Source organism: Schistocerca gregaria, chromosome 2 (assembly GCF_023897955.1).
Source record: "Schistocerca gregaria isolate iqSchGreg1 chromosome 2, iqSchGreg1.2, whole genome shotgun sequence".
Classification (NCBI taxonomy): Eukaryota; Metazoa; Arthropoda; class Insecta; order Orthoptera; family Acrididae; genus Schistocerca; species Schistocerca gregaria.
In genome coordinates this window covers 225,152,072-225,165,646 of record NC_064921.1, presented here as the reverse complement: position 1 = coordinate 225,165,646, position 13,575 = coordinate 225,152,072, and the positions used below count along the sequence as shown (strand labels likewise).

The 13,575-nt window shown below is 44.7% G+C and overlaps 17 non-coding genes across 17 annotated transcripts; all 17 read right to left on the bottom strand.

Moving 5' to 3' along the window:
- Positions 1 to 190: 190 nt before the first annotated feature.
- On the bottom strand, positions 191 to 306 carry Trnal-caa (transfer RNA leucine (anticodon CAA)). The gene is made up of 2 exons: positions 269 to 306; positions 191 to 236 (listed from the first exon to the last, which is right to left on the bottom strand). It is a non-coding gene; the product is annotated as a tRNA-Leu (tRNA).
- Positions 307 to 995: 689 nt separating this feature from the next.
- On the bottom strand, positions 996 to 1,111 carry Trnal-caa (transfer RNA leucine (anticodon CAA)). The gene is made up of 2 exons: positions 1,074 to 1,111; positions 996 to 1,041 (listed from the first exon to the last, which is right to left on the bottom strand). It is a non-coding gene; the product is annotated as a tRNA-Leu (tRNA).
- Positions 1,112 to 1,800: 689 nt separating this feature from the next.
- Trnal-caa (transfer RNA leucine (anticodon CAA)) lies at positions 1,801 to 1,916 on the bottom strand. Its single transcript has 2 exons — positions 1,879 to 1,916; positions 1,801 to 1,846 (listed from the first exon to the last, which is right to left on the bottom strand). It is a non-coding gene; the product is annotated as a tRNA-Leu (tRNA).
- A 689-nt stretch (positions 1,917 to 2,605) lies between these two features.
- Positions 2,606 to 2,721, bottom strand: Trnal-caa (transfer RNA leucine (anticodon CAA)). Its single transcript has 2 exons — positions 2,684 to 2,721; positions 2,606 to 2,651 (listed from the first exon to the last, which is right to left on the bottom strand). It is a non-coding gene; the product is annotated as a tRNA-Leu (tRNA).
- A 689-nt stretch (positions 2,722 to 3,410) lies between these two features.
- On the bottom strand, positions 3,411 to 3,526 carry Trnal-caa (transfer RNA leucine (anticodon CAA)). The gene is made up of 2 exons: positions 3,489 to 3,526; positions 3,411 to 3,456 (listed from the first exon to the last, which is right to left on the bottom strand). It is a non-coding gene; the product is annotated as a tRNA-Leu (tRNA).
- Positions 3,527 to 4,215: 689 nt separating this feature from the next.
- On the bottom strand, positions 4,216 to 4,331 carry Trnal-caa (transfer RNA leucine (anticodon CAA)). Its single transcript has 2 exons — positions 4,294 to 4,331; positions 4,216 to 4,261 (listed from the first exon to the last, which is right to left on the bottom strand). It is a non-coding gene; the product is annotated as a tRNA-Leu (tRNA).
- Positions 4,332 to 5,020: 689 nt separating this feature from the next.
- Trnal-caa (transfer RNA leucine (anticodon CAA)) lies at positions 5,021 to 5,136 on the bottom strand. The gene is made up of 2 exons: positions 5,099 to 5,136; positions 5,021 to 5,066 (listed from the first exon to the last, which is right to left on the bottom strand). It is a non-coding gene; the product is annotated as a tRNA-Leu (tRNA).
- A 689-nt stretch (positions 5,137 to 5,825) lies between these two features.
- On the bottom strand, positions 5,826 to 5,941 carry Trnal-caa (transfer RNA leucine (anticodon CAA)). The gene is made up of 2 exons: positions 5,904 to 5,941; positions 5,826 to 5,871 (listed from the first exon to the last, which is right to left on the bottom strand). It is a non-coding gene; the product is annotated as a tRNA-Leu (tRNA).
- Positions 5,942 to 6,630: 689 nt separating this feature from the next.
- Trnal-caa (transfer RNA leucine (anticodon CAA)) lies at positions 6,631 to 6,746 on the bottom strand. Its single transcript has 2 exons — positions 6,709 to 6,746; positions 6,631 to 6,676 (listed from the first exon to the last, which is right to left on the bottom strand). It is a non-coding gene; the product is annotated as a tRNA-Leu (tRNA).
- A 689-nt stretch (positions 6,747 to 7,435) lies between these two features.
- Trnal-caa (transfer RNA leucine (anticodon CAA)) lies at positions 7,436 to 7,551 on the bottom strand. The gene is made up of 2 exons: positions 7,514 to 7,551; positions 7,436 to 7,481 (listed from the first exon to the last, which is right to left on the bottom strand). It is a non-coding gene; the product is annotated as a tRNA-Leu (tRNA).
- Positions 7,552 to 8,240: 689 nt separating this feature from the next.
- Positions 8,241 to 8,356, bottom strand: Trnal-caa (transfer RNA leucine (anticodon CAA)). Its single transcript has 2 exons — positions 8,319 to 8,356; positions 8,241 to 8,286 (listed from the first exon to the last, which is right to left on the bottom strand). It is a non-coding gene; the product is annotated as a tRNA-Leu (tRNA).
- A 689-nt stretch (positions 8,357 to 9,045) lies between these two features.
- Positions 9,046 to 9,161, bottom strand: Trnal-caa (transfer RNA leucine (anticodon CAA)). Its single transcript has 2 exons — positions 9,124 to 9,161; positions 9,046 to 9,091 (listed from the first exon to the last, which is right to left on the bottom strand). It is a non-coding gene; the product is annotated as a tRNA-Leu (tRNA).
- A 689-nt stretch (positions 9,162 to 9,850) lies between these two features.
- Positions 9,851 to 9,966, bottom strand: Trnal-caa (transfer RNA leucine (anticodon CAA)). Its single transcript has 2 exons — positions 9,929 to 9,966; positions 9,851 to 9,896 (listed from the first exon to the last, which is right to left on the bottom strand). It is a non-coding gene; the product is annotated as a tRNA-Leu (tRNA).
- Positions 9,967 to 10,655: 689 nt separating this feature from the next.
- Positions 10,656 to 10,771, bottom strand: Trnal-caa (transfer RNA leucine (anticodon CAA)). The gene is made up of 2 exons: positions 10,734 to 10,771; positions 10,656 to 10,701 (listed from the first exon to the last, which is right to left on the bottom strand). It is a non-coding gene; the product is annotated as a tRNA-Leu (tRNA).
- Positions 10,772 to 11,460: 689 nt separating this feature from the next.
- On the bottom strand, positions 11,461 to 11,576 carry Trnal-caa (transfer RNA leucine (anticodon CAA)). Its single transcript has 2 exons — positions 11,539 to 11,576; positions 11,461 to 11,506 (listed from the first exon to the last, which is right to left on the bottom strand). It is a non-coding gene; the product is annotated as a tRNA-Leu (tRNA).
- Positions 11,577 to 12,265: 689 nt separating this feature from the next.
- Trnal-caa (transfer RNA leucine (anticodon CAA)) lies at positions 12,266 to 12,381 on the bottom strand. Its single transcript has 2 exons — positions 12,344 to 12,381; positions 12,266 to 12,311 (listed from the first exon to the last, which is right to left on the bottom strand). It is a non-coding gene; the product is annotated as a tRNA-Leu (tRNA).
- A 689-nt stretch (positions 12,382 to 13,070) lies between these two features.
- On the bottom strand, positions 13,071 to 13,186 carry Trnal-caa (transfer RNA leucine (anticodon CAA)). Its single transcript has 2 exons — positions 13,149 to 13,186; positions 13,071 to 13,116 (listed from the first exon to the last, which is right to left on the bottom strand). It is a non-coding gene; the product is annotated as a tRNA-Leu (tRNA).
- Positions 13,187 to 13,575: the final 389 nt, after the last annotated feature.

Here is a 13,575-nt window from a genome sequence, read left to right as displayed (position 1 = left end):
GCCGCATTTACGACTAACACTCTCTGTTTGTAGCTCACACTACCGAAGAAACAGTTTGGTGCCGTAGGTGCGCTTGTGTTTAATGCAAATTTTTGATTTCACTTAGAAGAACACGGCCAGTATCGTGCTGTTGCACATTACAAAGGATCTCAATGATATGCATGGTGCTCCAGAGAAGCGACAAAATCTGTGTCAGGAGTGGGATTCGAACCCACGCCCTCATTCGAGGACCAGAAGGCTCTAGCTGCTACTGCAGCCAAGGTTGTTCCTTGAGTCTGGCGCCTTAGACCGCTCGGCCATCCTGACACTTGATTAGATCCTCCTCGTTTGTTCTATTAGAGTACTTGCAGTTGATGTAGTTGTCGCATCCACGTTGCCACAGTACACAGGCATGAGTTCTGCAACCAGAAGACGTTCGCCAGACGCAGCCGCACAAATATAGCACAGAATGTACCACCAAAAGAGTTTCTCAAATCCATATAATCACAGCAATGAATACATTTTGTTCGAAACTAAGTCGTCTGTTACAGACATCAGAGATTAGACAGAATGCAGAGGTCTATGTGTCGAGTAATATCTCAAGTTTTGATCACGTTGCAATCTCCATAAAGTAATACTTTGAGTATTTGAATTTATTTCGAGTTCTCTGTATTTCATCAGCGACTATTATTGTACAGATGATGTACTGGTCAGCCTGCACTGTTTCCTCACACTGTCATCTCTAGACAAGAGTCGTTTTCATACGACAAGTGTCCCTTTTGACGTGTTTGTGGCTGTGGCGCGGAAGTAACCTCACGAGGGGAACGCCGCATTTACGACTAACACTCTCTGTTTGTAGCTCACACTACCGAAGAAACAGTTTGGTGCCGTAGGTGCGCTTGTGTTTAATGCAAATTTTTGATTTCACTTAGAAGAACACGGCCAGTATCGTGCTGTTGCACATTACAAAGGATCTCAATGATATGCATGGTGCTCCAGAGAAGCGACAAAATCTGTGTCAGGAGTGGGATTCGAACCCACGCCCTCATTCGAGGACCAGAAGGCTCTAGCTGCTACTGCAGCCAAGGTTGTTCCTTGAGTCTGGCGCCTTAGACCGCTCGGCCATCCTGACACTTGATTAGATCCTCCTCGTTTGTTCTATTAGAGGACTTGCAGTTGATGTAGTTGTCGCATCCACGTTGCCACAGTACACAGGCATGAGTTCTGCAACCAGAAGACGTTCGCCAGACGCAGCCGCACAAATATAGCACAGAATGTACCACCAAAAGAGTTTCTCAAATCCATATAATCACAGCAATCAATACATTTTGTTCGAAACTAAGTCGTCTGTTACAGACATCAGAGATTAGACAGAATGCAGAGGTCTATGTGTCGAGTAATATCTCAAGTTTTGATCACGTTGCAATCTCCATAAAGTAATACTTTGAGTATTTGAATTTATTTCGAGTTCTCTGTATTTCATCAGCGACTATTATTGTACAGATGATGTACTGGTCAGCCTGCACTGTTTCCTCACACTGTCATCTCTAGACAAGAGTCGTTTTCATACGACAAGTGTCCCTTTTGACGTGTTTGTGGCTGTGGCGCGGAAGTAACCTCACGAGGGGAACGCCGCATTTACGACTAACACTCTCTGTTTGTAGCTCACACTACCGAAGAAACAGTTTGGTGCCGTAGGTGCGCTTGTGTTTAATGCAAATTTTTGATTTCACTTAGAAGAACACGGCCAGTATCGTGCTGTTGCACATTACAAAGGATCTCAATGATATGCATGGTGCTCCAGAGAAGCGACAAAATCTGTGTCAGGAGTGGGATTCGAACCCACGCCCTCATTCGAGGACCAGAAGGCTCTAGCTGCTACTGCAGCCAAGGTTGTTCCTTGAGTCTGGCGCCTTAGACTGCTCGGCCATCCTGACACTTGATTAGATCCTCCTCGTTTGTTCTATTAGAGTACTTGCAGTTGATGTAGTTGTCGCATCCACGTTGCCACAGTACACAGGCATGAGTTCTGCAACCAGAAGACGTTCGCCAGACGCAGCCGCACAAATATAGCACAGAATGTACCACCAAAAGAGTTTCTCAAATCCATATAATCACAGCAATCAATACATTTTGTTCGAAACTAAGTCGTCTGTTACAGACATCAGAGATTAGACAGAATGCAGAGGTCTATGTGTCGAGTAATATCTCAAGTTTTGATCACGTTGCAATCTCCATAAAGTAATACTTTGAGTATTTGAATTTATTTCGAGTTCTCTGTATTTCATCAGCGACTATTATTGTACAGATGATGTACTGGTCAGCCTGCACTGTTTCCTCACACTGTCATCTCTAGACAAGAGTCGTTTTCATACGACAAGTGTCCCTTTTGACGTGTTTGTGGCTGTGGCGCGGAAGTAACCTCACGAGGGGAACGCCGCATTTACGACTAACACTCTCTGTTTGTAGCTCACACTACCGAAGAAACAGTTTGGTGCCGTAGGTGCGCTTGTGTTTAATGCAAATTTTTGATTTCACTTAGAAGAACACGGCCAGTATCGTGCTGTTGCACATTACAAAGGATCTCAATGATATGCATGGTGCTCCAGAGAAGCGACAAAATCTGTGTCAGGAGTGGGATTCGAACCCACGCCCTCATTCGAGGACCAGAAGGCTCTAGCTGCTACTGCAGCCAAGGTTGTTCCTTGAGTCTGGCGCCTTAGACCGCTCGGCCATCCTGACACTTGATTAGATCCTCCTCGTTTGTTCTATTAGAGTACTTGCAGTTGATGTAGTTGTCGCATCCACGTTGCCACAGTACACAGGCATGAGTTCTGCAACCAGAAGACGTTCGCCAGACGCAGCCGCACAAATATAGCACAGAATGTACCACCAAAAGAGTTTCTCAAATCCATATAATCACAGCAATCAATACATTTTGTTCGAAACTAAGTCGTCTGTTACAGACATCAGAGATTAGACAGAATGCAGAGGTCTATGTGTCGAGTAATATCTCAAGTTTTGATCACGTTGCAATCTCCATAAAGTAATACTTTGAGTATTTGAATTTATTTCGAGTTCTCTGTATTTCATCAGCGACTATTATTGTACAGATGATGTACTGGTCAGCCTGCACTGTTTCCTCACACTGTCATCTCTAGACAAGAGTCGTTTTCATACGACAAGTGTCCCTTTTGACGTGTTTGTGGCTGTGGCGCGGAAGTAACCTCACGAGGGGAACGCCGCATTTACGACTAACACTCTCTGTTTGTAGCTCACACTACCGAAGAAACAGTTTGGTGCCGTAGGTGCGCTTGTGTTTAATGCAAATTTTTGATTTCACTTAGAAGAACACGGCCAGTATCGTGCTGTTGCACATTACAAAGGATCTCAATGATATGCATGGTGCTCCAGAGAAGCGACAAAATCTGTGTCAGGAGTGGGATTCGAACCCACGCCCTCATTCGAGGACCAGAAGGCTCTAGCTGCTACTGCAGCCAAGGTTGTTCCTTGAGTCTGGCGCCTTAGACCGCTCGGCCATCCTGACACTTGATTAGATCCTCCTCGTTTGTTCTATTAGAGTACTTGCAGTTGATGTAGTTGTCGCATCCACGTTGCCACAGTACACAGGCATGAGTTCTGCAACCAGAAGACGTTCGCCAGACGCAGCCGCACAAATATAGCACAGAATGTACCACCAAAAGAGTTTCTCAAATCCATATAATCACAGCAATCAATACATTTTGTTCGAAACTAAGTCGTCTGTTACAGACATCAGAGATTAGACAGAATGCAGAGGTCTATGTGTCGAGTAATATCTCAAGTTTTGATCACGTTGCAATCTCCATAAAGTAATACTTTGAGTATCTGAATTTATTTCGAGTTCTCTGTATTTCATCAGCGACTATTATTGTACAGATGATGTACTGGTCAGCCTGCACTGTTTCCTCACACTGTCATCTCTAGACAAGAGTCGTTTTCATACGACAAGTGTCCCTTTTGACGTGTTTGTGGCTGTGGCGCGGAAGTAACCTCACGAGGGGAACGCCGCATTTACGACTAACACTCTCTGTTTGTAGCTCACACTACCGAAGAAACAGTTTGGTGCCGTAGGTGCGCTTGTGTTTAATGCAAATTTTTGATTTCACTTAGAAGAACACGGCCAGTATCGTGCTGTTGCACATTACAAAGGATCTCAATGATATGCATGGTGCTCCAGAGAAGCGACAAAATCTGTGTCAGGAGTGGGATTCGAACCCACGCCCTCATTCGAGGACCAGAAGGCTCTAGCTGCTACTGCAGCCAAGGTTGTTCCTTGAGTCTGGCGCCTTAGACCGCTCGGCCATCCTGACACTTGATTAGATCCTTCTCGTTTGTTCTATTAGAGTACTTGCAGTTGATGTAGTTGTCGCATCCACGTTGCCACAGTACACAGGCATGAGTTCTGCAACCAGAAGACGTTCGCCAGACGCAGCCGCACAAATATAGCACAGAATGTACCACCAAAAGAGTTTCTCAAATCCATATAATCACAGCAATCAATACATTTTGTTCGAAACTAAGTCGTCTGTTACAGACATCAGAGATTAGACAGAATGCAGAGGTCTATGTGTCGAGTAATATCTCAAGTTTTGATCACGTTGCAATCTCCATAAAGTAATACTTTGAGTATTTGAATTTATTTCGAGTTCTCTGTATTTCATCAGCGACTATTATTGTACAGATGATGTACTGGTCAGCCTGCACTGTTTCCTCACACTGTCATCTCTAGACAAGAGTCGTTTTCATACGACAAGTGTCCCTTTTGACGTGTTTGTGGCTGTGGCGCGGAAGTAACCTCACGAGGGGAACGCCGCATTTACGACTAACACTCTCTGTTTGTAGCTCACACTACCGAAGAAACAGTTTGGTGCCGTAGGTGCGCTTGTGTTTAATGCAAATTTTTGATTTCACTTAGAAGAACACGGCCAGTATCGTGCTGTTGCACATTACAAAGGATCTCAATGATATGCATGGTGCTCCAGAGAAGCGACAAAATCTGTGTCAGGAGTGGGATTCGAACCCACGCCCTCATTCGAGGACCAGAAGGCTCTAGCTGCTACTGCAGCCAAGGTTGTTCCTTGAGTCTGGCGCCTTAGACCGCTCGGCCATCCTGACACTTGATTAGATCCTCCTCGTTTGTTCTATTAGAGTACTTGCAGTTGATGTAGTTGTCGCATCCACGTTGCCACAGTACACAGGCATGAGTTCTGCAACCAGAAGACGTTCGCCAGACGCAGCCGCACAAATATAGCACAGAATGTACCACCAAAAGAGTTTCTCAAATCCATATAATCACAGCAATCAATACATTTTGTTCGAAACTAAGTCGTCTGTTACAGACATCAGAGATTAGACAGAATGCAGAGGTCTATGTGTCGAGTAATATCTCAAGTTTTGATCACGTTGCAATCTCCATAAAGTAATACTTTGAGTATTTGAATTTATTTCGAGTTCTCTGTATTTCATCAGCGACTATTATTGTACAGATGATGTACTGGTCAGCCTGCACTGTTTCCTCACACTGTCATCTCTAGACAAGAGTCGTTTTCATACGACAAGTGTCCCTTTTGACGTGTTTGTGGCTGTGGCGCGGAAGTAACCTCACGAGGGGAACGCCGCATTTACGACTAACACTCTCTGTTTGTAGCTCACACTACCGAAGAAACAGTTTGGTGCCGTAGGTGCGCTTGTGTTTAATGCAAATTTTTGATTTCACTTAGAAGAACACGGCCAGTATCGTGCTGTTGCACATTACAAAGGATCTCAATGATATGCATGGTGCTCCAGAGAAGCGACAAAATCTGTGTCAGGAGTGGGATTCGAACCCACGCCCTCATTCGAGGACCAGAAGGCTCTAGCTGCTACTGCAGCCAAGGTTGTTCCTTGAGTCTGGCGCCTTAGACCGCTCGGCCATCCTGACACTTGATTAGATCCTCCTCGTTTGTTCTATTAGAGTACTTGCAGTTGATGTAGTTGTCGCATCCACGTTGCCACAGTACACAGGCATGAGTTCTGCAACCAGAAGACGTTCGCCAGACGCAGCCGCACAAATATAGCACAGAATGTACCACCAAAAGAGTTTCTCAAATCCATATAATCACAGCAATCAATACATTTTGTTCGAAACTAAGTCGTCTGTTACAGACATCAGAGATTAGACAGAATGCAGAGGTCTATGTGTCGAGTAATATCTCAAGTTTTGATCACGTTGCAATCTCCATAAAGTAATACTTTGAGTATCTGAATTTATTTCGAGTTCTCTGTATTTCATCAGCGACTATTATTGTACAGATGATGTACTGGTCAGCCTGCACTGTTTCCTCACACTGTCATCTCTAGACAAGAGTCGTTTTCATACGACAAGTGTCCCTTTTGACGTGTTTGTGGCTGTGGCGCGGAAGTAACCTCACGAGGGGAACGCCGCATTTACGACTAACACTCTCTGTTTGTAGCTCACACTACCGAAGAAACAGTTTGGTGCCGTAGGTGCGCTTGTGTTTAATGCAAATTTTTGATTTCACTTAGAAGAACACGGCCAGTATCGTGCTGTTGCACATTACAAAGGATCTCAATGATATGCATGGTGCTCCAGAGAAGCGACAAAATCTGTGTCAGGAGTGGGATTCGAACCCACGCCCTCATTCGAGGACCAGAAGGCTCTAGCTGCTACTGCAGCCAAGGTTGTTCCTTGAGTCTGGCGCCTTAGACCGCTCGGCCATCCTGACACTTGATTAGATCCTCCTCGTTTGTTCTATTAGAGTACTTGCAGTTGATGTAGTTGTCGCATCCACGTTGCCACAGTACACAGGCATGAGTTCTGCAACCAGAAGACGTTCGCCAGACGCAGCCGCACAAATATAGCACAGAATGTACCACCAAAAGAGTTTCTCAAATCCATATAATCACAGCAATCAATACATTTTGTTCGAAACTAAGTCGTCTGTTACAGACATCAGAGATTAGACAGAATGCAGAGGTCTATGTGTCGAGTAATATCTCAAGTTTTGATCACGTTGCAATCTCCATAAAGTAATACTTTGAGTATTTGAATTTATTTCGAGTTCTCTGTATTTCATCAGCGACTATTATTGTACAGATGATGTACTGGTCAGCCTGCACTGTTTCCTCACACTGTCATCTCTAGACAAGAGTCGTTTTCATACGACAAGTGTCCCTTTTGACGTGTTTGTGGCTGTGGCGCGGAAGTAACCTCACGAGGGGAACGCCGCATTTACGACTAACACTCTCTGTTTGTAGCTCACACTACCGAAGAAACAGTTTGGTGCCGTAGGTGCGCTTGTGTTTAATGCAAATTTTTGATTTCACTTAGAAGAACACGGCCAGTATCGTGCTGTTGCACATTACAAAGGATCTCAATGATATGCATGGTGCTCCAGAGAAGCGACAAAATCTGTGTCAGGAGTGGGATTCGAACCCACGCCCTCATTCGAGGACCAGAAGGCTCTAGCTGCTACTGCAGCCAAGGTTGTTCCTTGAGTCTGGCGCCTTAGACCGCTCGGCCATCCTGACACTTGATTAGATCCTCCTCGTTTGTTCTATTAGAGTACTTGCAGTTGATGTAGTTGTCGCATCCACGTTGCCACAGTACACAGGCATGAGTTCTGCAACCAGAAGACGTTCGCCAGACGCAGCCGCACAAATATAGCACAGAATGTACCACCAAAAGAGTTTCTCAAATCCATATAATCACAGCAATCAATACATTTTGTTCGAAACTAAGTCGTCTGTTACAGACATCAGAGATTAGACAGAATGCAGAGGTCTATGTGTCGAGTAATATCTCAAGTTTTGATCACGTTGCAATCTCCATAAAGTAATACTATGAGTATTTGAATTTATTTCGAGTTCTCTGTATTTCATCAGCGACTATTATTGTACAGATGATGTACTGGTCAGCCTGCACTGTTTCCTCACACTGTCATCTCTAGACAAGAGTCGTTTTCATACGACAAGTGTCCCTTTTGACGTGTTTGTGGCTGTGGCGCGGAAGTAACCTCACGAGGGGAACGCCGCATTTACGACTAACACTCTCTGTTTGTAGCCCACACTACCGAAGAAACAGTTTGGTGCCGTAGGTGCGCTTGTGTTTAATGCAAATTTTTGATTTCACTTAGAAGAACACGGCCAGTATCGTGCTGTTGCACATTACAAAGGATCTCAATGATATGCATGGTGCTCCAGAGAAGCGACAAAATCTGTGTCAGGAGTGGGATTCGAACCCACGCCCTCATTCGAGGACCAGAAGGCTCTAGCTGCTACTGCAGCCAAGGTTGTTCCTTGAGTCTGGCGCCTTAGACCGCTCGGCCATCCTGACACTTGATTAGATCCTCCTCGTTTGTTCTATTAGAGTACTTGCAGTTGATGTAGTTGTCGCATCCACGTTGCCACAGTACACAGGCATGAGTTCTACAACCAGAAGACGTTCGCCAGACGCAGCCGCACAAATATAGCACAGAATGTACCACCAAAAGAGTTTCTCAAATCCATATAATCACAGCAATCAATACATTTTGTTCGAAACTAAGTCGTCTGTTACAGACATCAGAGATTAGACAGAATGCAGAGGTCTATGTGTCGAGTAATATCTCAAGTTTTGATCACGTTGCAATCTCCATAAAGTAATACTTTGAGTATTTGAATTTATTTCGAGTTCTCTGTATTTCATCAGCGACTATTATTGTACAGATGATGTACTGGTCAGCCTGCACTGTTTCCTCACACTGTCATCTCTAGACAAGAGTCGTTTTCATACGACAAGTGTCCCTTTTGACGTGTTTGTGGCTGTGGCGCGGAAGTAACCTCACGAGGGGAACGCCGCATTTACGACTAACACTCTCTGTTTGTAGCTCACACTACCGAAGAAACAGTTTGGTGCCGTAGGTGCGCTTGTGTTTAATGCAAATTTTTGATTTCACTTAGAAGAACACGGCCAGTATCGTGCTGTTGCACATTACAAAGGATCTCAATGATATGCATGGTGCTCCAGAGAAGCGACAAAATCTGTGTCAGGAGTGGGATTCGAACCCACGCCCTCATTCGAGGACCAGAAGGCTCTAGCTGCTACTGCAGCCAAGGTTGTTCCTTGAGTCTGGCGCCTTAGACCGCTCGGCCATCCTGACACTTGATTAGATCCTCCTCGTTTGTTCTATTAGAGTACTTGCAGTTGATGTAGTTGTCGCATCCACGTTGCCACAGTACACAGGCATGAGTTCTGCAACCAGAAGACGTTCGCCAGACGCAGCCGCACAAATATAGCACAGAATGTACCACCAAAAGAGTTTCTCAAATCCATATAATCACAGCAATCAATACATTTTGTTCGAAACTAAGTCGTCTGTTACAGACATCAGAGATTAGACAGAATGCAGAGGTCTATGTGTCGAGTAATATCTCAAGTTTTGATCACGTTGCAATCTCCATAAAGTAATACTTTGAGTATTTGAATTTATTTCGAGTTCTCTGTATTTCATCAGCGACTATTATTGTACAGATGATGTACTGGTCAGCCTGCACTGTTTCCTCACACTGTCATCTCTAGACAAGAGTCGTTTTCATACGACAAGTGTCCCTTTTGACGTGTTTGTGGCTGTGGCGCGGAAGTAACCTCACGAGGGGAACGCCGCATTTACGACTAACACTCTCTGTTTGTAGCTCACACTACCGAAGAAACAGTTTGGTGCCGTAGGTGCGCTTGTGTTTAATGCAAATTTTTGATTTCACTTAGAAGAACACGGCCAGTATCGTGCTGTTGCACATTACAAAGGATCTCAATGATATGCATGGTGCTCCAGAGAAGCGACAAAACCTGTGTCAGGAGTGGGATTCGAACCCACGCCCTCATTCGAGGACCAGAAGGCTCTAGCTGCTACTGCAGCCAAGGTTGTTCCTTGAGTCTGGCGCCTTAGACCGCTCGGCCATCCTGACACTTGATTAGATCCTCCTCGTTTGTTCTATTAGAGTACTTGCAGTTGATGTAGTTGTCGCATCCACGTTGCCACAGTACACAGGCATGAGTTCTGCAACCAGAAGACGTTCGCCAGACGCAGCCGCACAAATATAGCACAGAATGTACCACCAAAAGAGTTTCTCAAATCCATATAATCACAGCAATCAATACATTTTGTTCGAAACTAAGTCGTCTGTTACAGACATCAGAGATTAGACAGAATGCAGAGGTCTATGTGTCGAGTAATATCTCAAGTTTTGATCACGTTGCAATCTCCATAAAGTAATACTTTGAGTATTTGAATTTATTTCGAGTTCTCTGTATTTCATCAGCGACTATTATTGTACAGATGATGTACTGGTCAGCCTGCACTGTTTCTTCACACTGTCATCTCTAGACAAGAGTCGTTTTCATACGACAAGTGTCCCTTTTGACGTGTTTGTGGCTGTGGCGCGGAAGTAACCTCACGAGGGGAACGCCGCATTTACGACTAACACTCTCTGTTTGTAGCTCACACTACCGAAGAAACAGTTTGGTGCCGTAGGTGCGCTTGTGTTTAATGCAAATTTTTGATTTCACTTAGAAGAACACGGCCAGTATCGTGCTGTTGCACATTACAAAGGATCTCAATGATATGCATGGTGCTCCAGAGAAGCGACAAAATCTGTGTCAGGAGTGGGATTCGAACCCACGCCCTCATTCGAGGACCAGAAGGCTCTAGCTGCTACTGCAGCCAAGGTTGTTCCTTGAGTCTGGCGCCTTAGACCGCTCGGCCATCCTGACACTTGATTAGATCCTCCTCGTTTGTTCTATTAGAGTACTTGCAGTTGATGTAGTTGTCGCATCCACGTTGCCACAGTACACAGGCATGAGTTCTGCAACCAGAAGACGTTCGCCAGACGCAGCCGCACAAATATAGCACAGAATGTACCACCAAAAGAGTTTCTCAAATCCATATAATCACAGCAATCAATACATTTTGTTCGAAACTAAGTCGTCTGTTACAGACATCAGAGATTAGACAGAATGCAGAGGTCTATGTGTCGAGTAATATCTCAAGTTTTGATCACGTTGCAATCTCCATAAAGTAATACTTTGAGTATTTGAATTTATTTCGAGTTCTCTGTATTTCATCAGCGACTATTATTGTACAGATGATGTACTGGTCAGCCTGCACTGTTTCCTCACACTGTCATCTCTAGACAAGAGTCGTTTTCATACGACAAGTGTCCCTTTTGACGTGTTTGTGGCTGTGGCGCGGAAGTAACCTCACGAGGGGAACGCCGCATTTACGACTAACACTCTCTGTTTGTAGCTCACACTACCGAAGAAACAGTTTGGTGCCGTAGGTGCGCTTGTGTTTAATGCCAATTTTTGATTTCACTTAGAAGAACACGGCCAGTATCGTGCTGTTGCACATTACAAAGGATCTCAATGATATGCATGGTGCTCCAGAGAAGCGACAAAATCTGTGTCAGGAGTGGGATTCGAACCCACGCCCTCATTCGAGGACCAGAAGGCTCTAGCTGCTACTGCAGCCAAGGTTGTTCCTTGAGTCTGGCGCCTTAGACCGCTCGGCCATCCTGACACTTGATTAGATCCTCCTCGTTTGTTCTATTAGAGTACTTGCAGTTGATGTAGTTGTCGCATCCACGTTGCCACAGTACACAGGCATGAGTTCTGCAACCAGAAGACGTTCGCCAGACGCAGCCGCACAAATATAGCACAGAATGTACCACCAAAAGAGTTTCTCAAATCCATATAATCACAGCAATCAATACATTTTGTTCGAAACTAAGTCGTCTGTTACAGACATCAGAGATTAGACAGAATGCAGAGGTCTATGTGTCGAGTAATATCTCAAGTTTTGATCACGTTGCAATCTCCATAAAGTAATACTTTCAGTATTTGAATTTATTTCGAGTTCTCTGTATTTCATCAGCGACTATTATTGTACAGATGATGTACTGGTCAGCCTGCACTGTTTCCTCACACTGTCATCTCTAGACAAGAGTCGTTTTCATACGACAAGTGTCCCTTTTGACGTGTTTGTGGCTGTGGCGCGGAAGTAACCTCACGAGGGGAACGCCGCATTTACGACTAACACTCTCTGTTTGTAGCTCACACTACCGAAGAAACAGTTTGGTGCCGTAGGTGCGCTTGTGTTTAATGCAAATTTTTGATTTCACTTAGAAGAACACGGCCAGTATCGTGCTGTTGCACATTACAAAGGATCTCAATGATATGCATGGTGCTCCAGAGAAGCGACAAAACCTGTGTCAGGAGTGGGATTCGAACCCACGCCCTCATTCGAGGACCAGAAGGCTCTAGCTGCTACTGCAGCCAAGGTTGTTCCTTGAGTCTGGCGCCTTAGACCGCTCGGCCATCCTGACACTTGATTAGATCCTCCTCGTTTGTTCTATTAGAGTACTTGCAGTTGATGTAGTTGTCGCATCCACGTTGCCACAGTACACAGGCATGAGTTCTGCAACCAGAAGACGTTCGCCAGACGCAGCCGCACAAATATAGCACAGAATGTACCACCAAAAGAGTTTCTCAAATCCATATAATCACAGCAATCAATACATTTTGTTCGAAACTAAGTCGTCTGTTACAGACATCAGAGATTAGACAGAATGCAGAGGTCTATGTGTCGAGTAATATCTCAAGTTTTGATCACGTTGCAATCTCCATAAAGTAATACTTTGAGTATTTGAATTTATTTCGAGTTCTCTGTATTTCATCAGCGACTATTATTGTACAGATGATGTACTGGTCAGCCTGCACTGTTTCTTCACACTGTCATCTCTAGACAAGAGTCGTTTTCATACGACAAGTGTCCCTTTTGACGTGTTTGTGGCTGTGGCGCGGAAGTAACCTCACGAGGGGAACGCCGCATTTACGACTAACACTCTCTGTTTGTAGCTCACACTACCGAAGAAACAGTTTGGTGCCGTAGGTGCGCTTGTGTTTAATGCAAATTTTTGATTTCACTTAGAAGAACACGGCCAGTATCGTGCTGTTGCACATTACAAAGGATCTCAATGATATGCATGGTGCTCCAGAGAAGCGACAAAATCTGTGTCAGGAGTGGGATTCGAACCCACGCCCTCATTCGAGGACCAGAAGGCTCTAGCTGCTACTGCAGCCAAGGTTGTTCCTTGAGTCTGGCGCCTTAGACCGCTCGGCCATCCTGACACTTGATTAGATCCTCCTCGTTTGTTCTATTAGAGTACTTGCAGTTGATGTAGTTGTCGCATCCACGTTGCCACAGTACACAGGCATGAGTTCTGCAACCAGAAGACGTTCGCCAGACGCAGCCGCACAAATATAGCACAGAATGTACCACCAAAAGAGTTTCTCAAATCCATATAATCACAGCAATCAATACATTTTGTTCGAAACTAAGTCGTCTGTTACAGACATCAGAGATTAGACAGAATGCAGAGGTCTATGTGTCGAGTAATATCTCAAGTTTTGATCACGTTGCAATCTCCATAAAGTAATACTTTGAGTATTTGAATTTATTTCGAGTTCTCTGTATTTCATCAGCGACTATTATTGTACAGATGATGTACTGGTCAGCC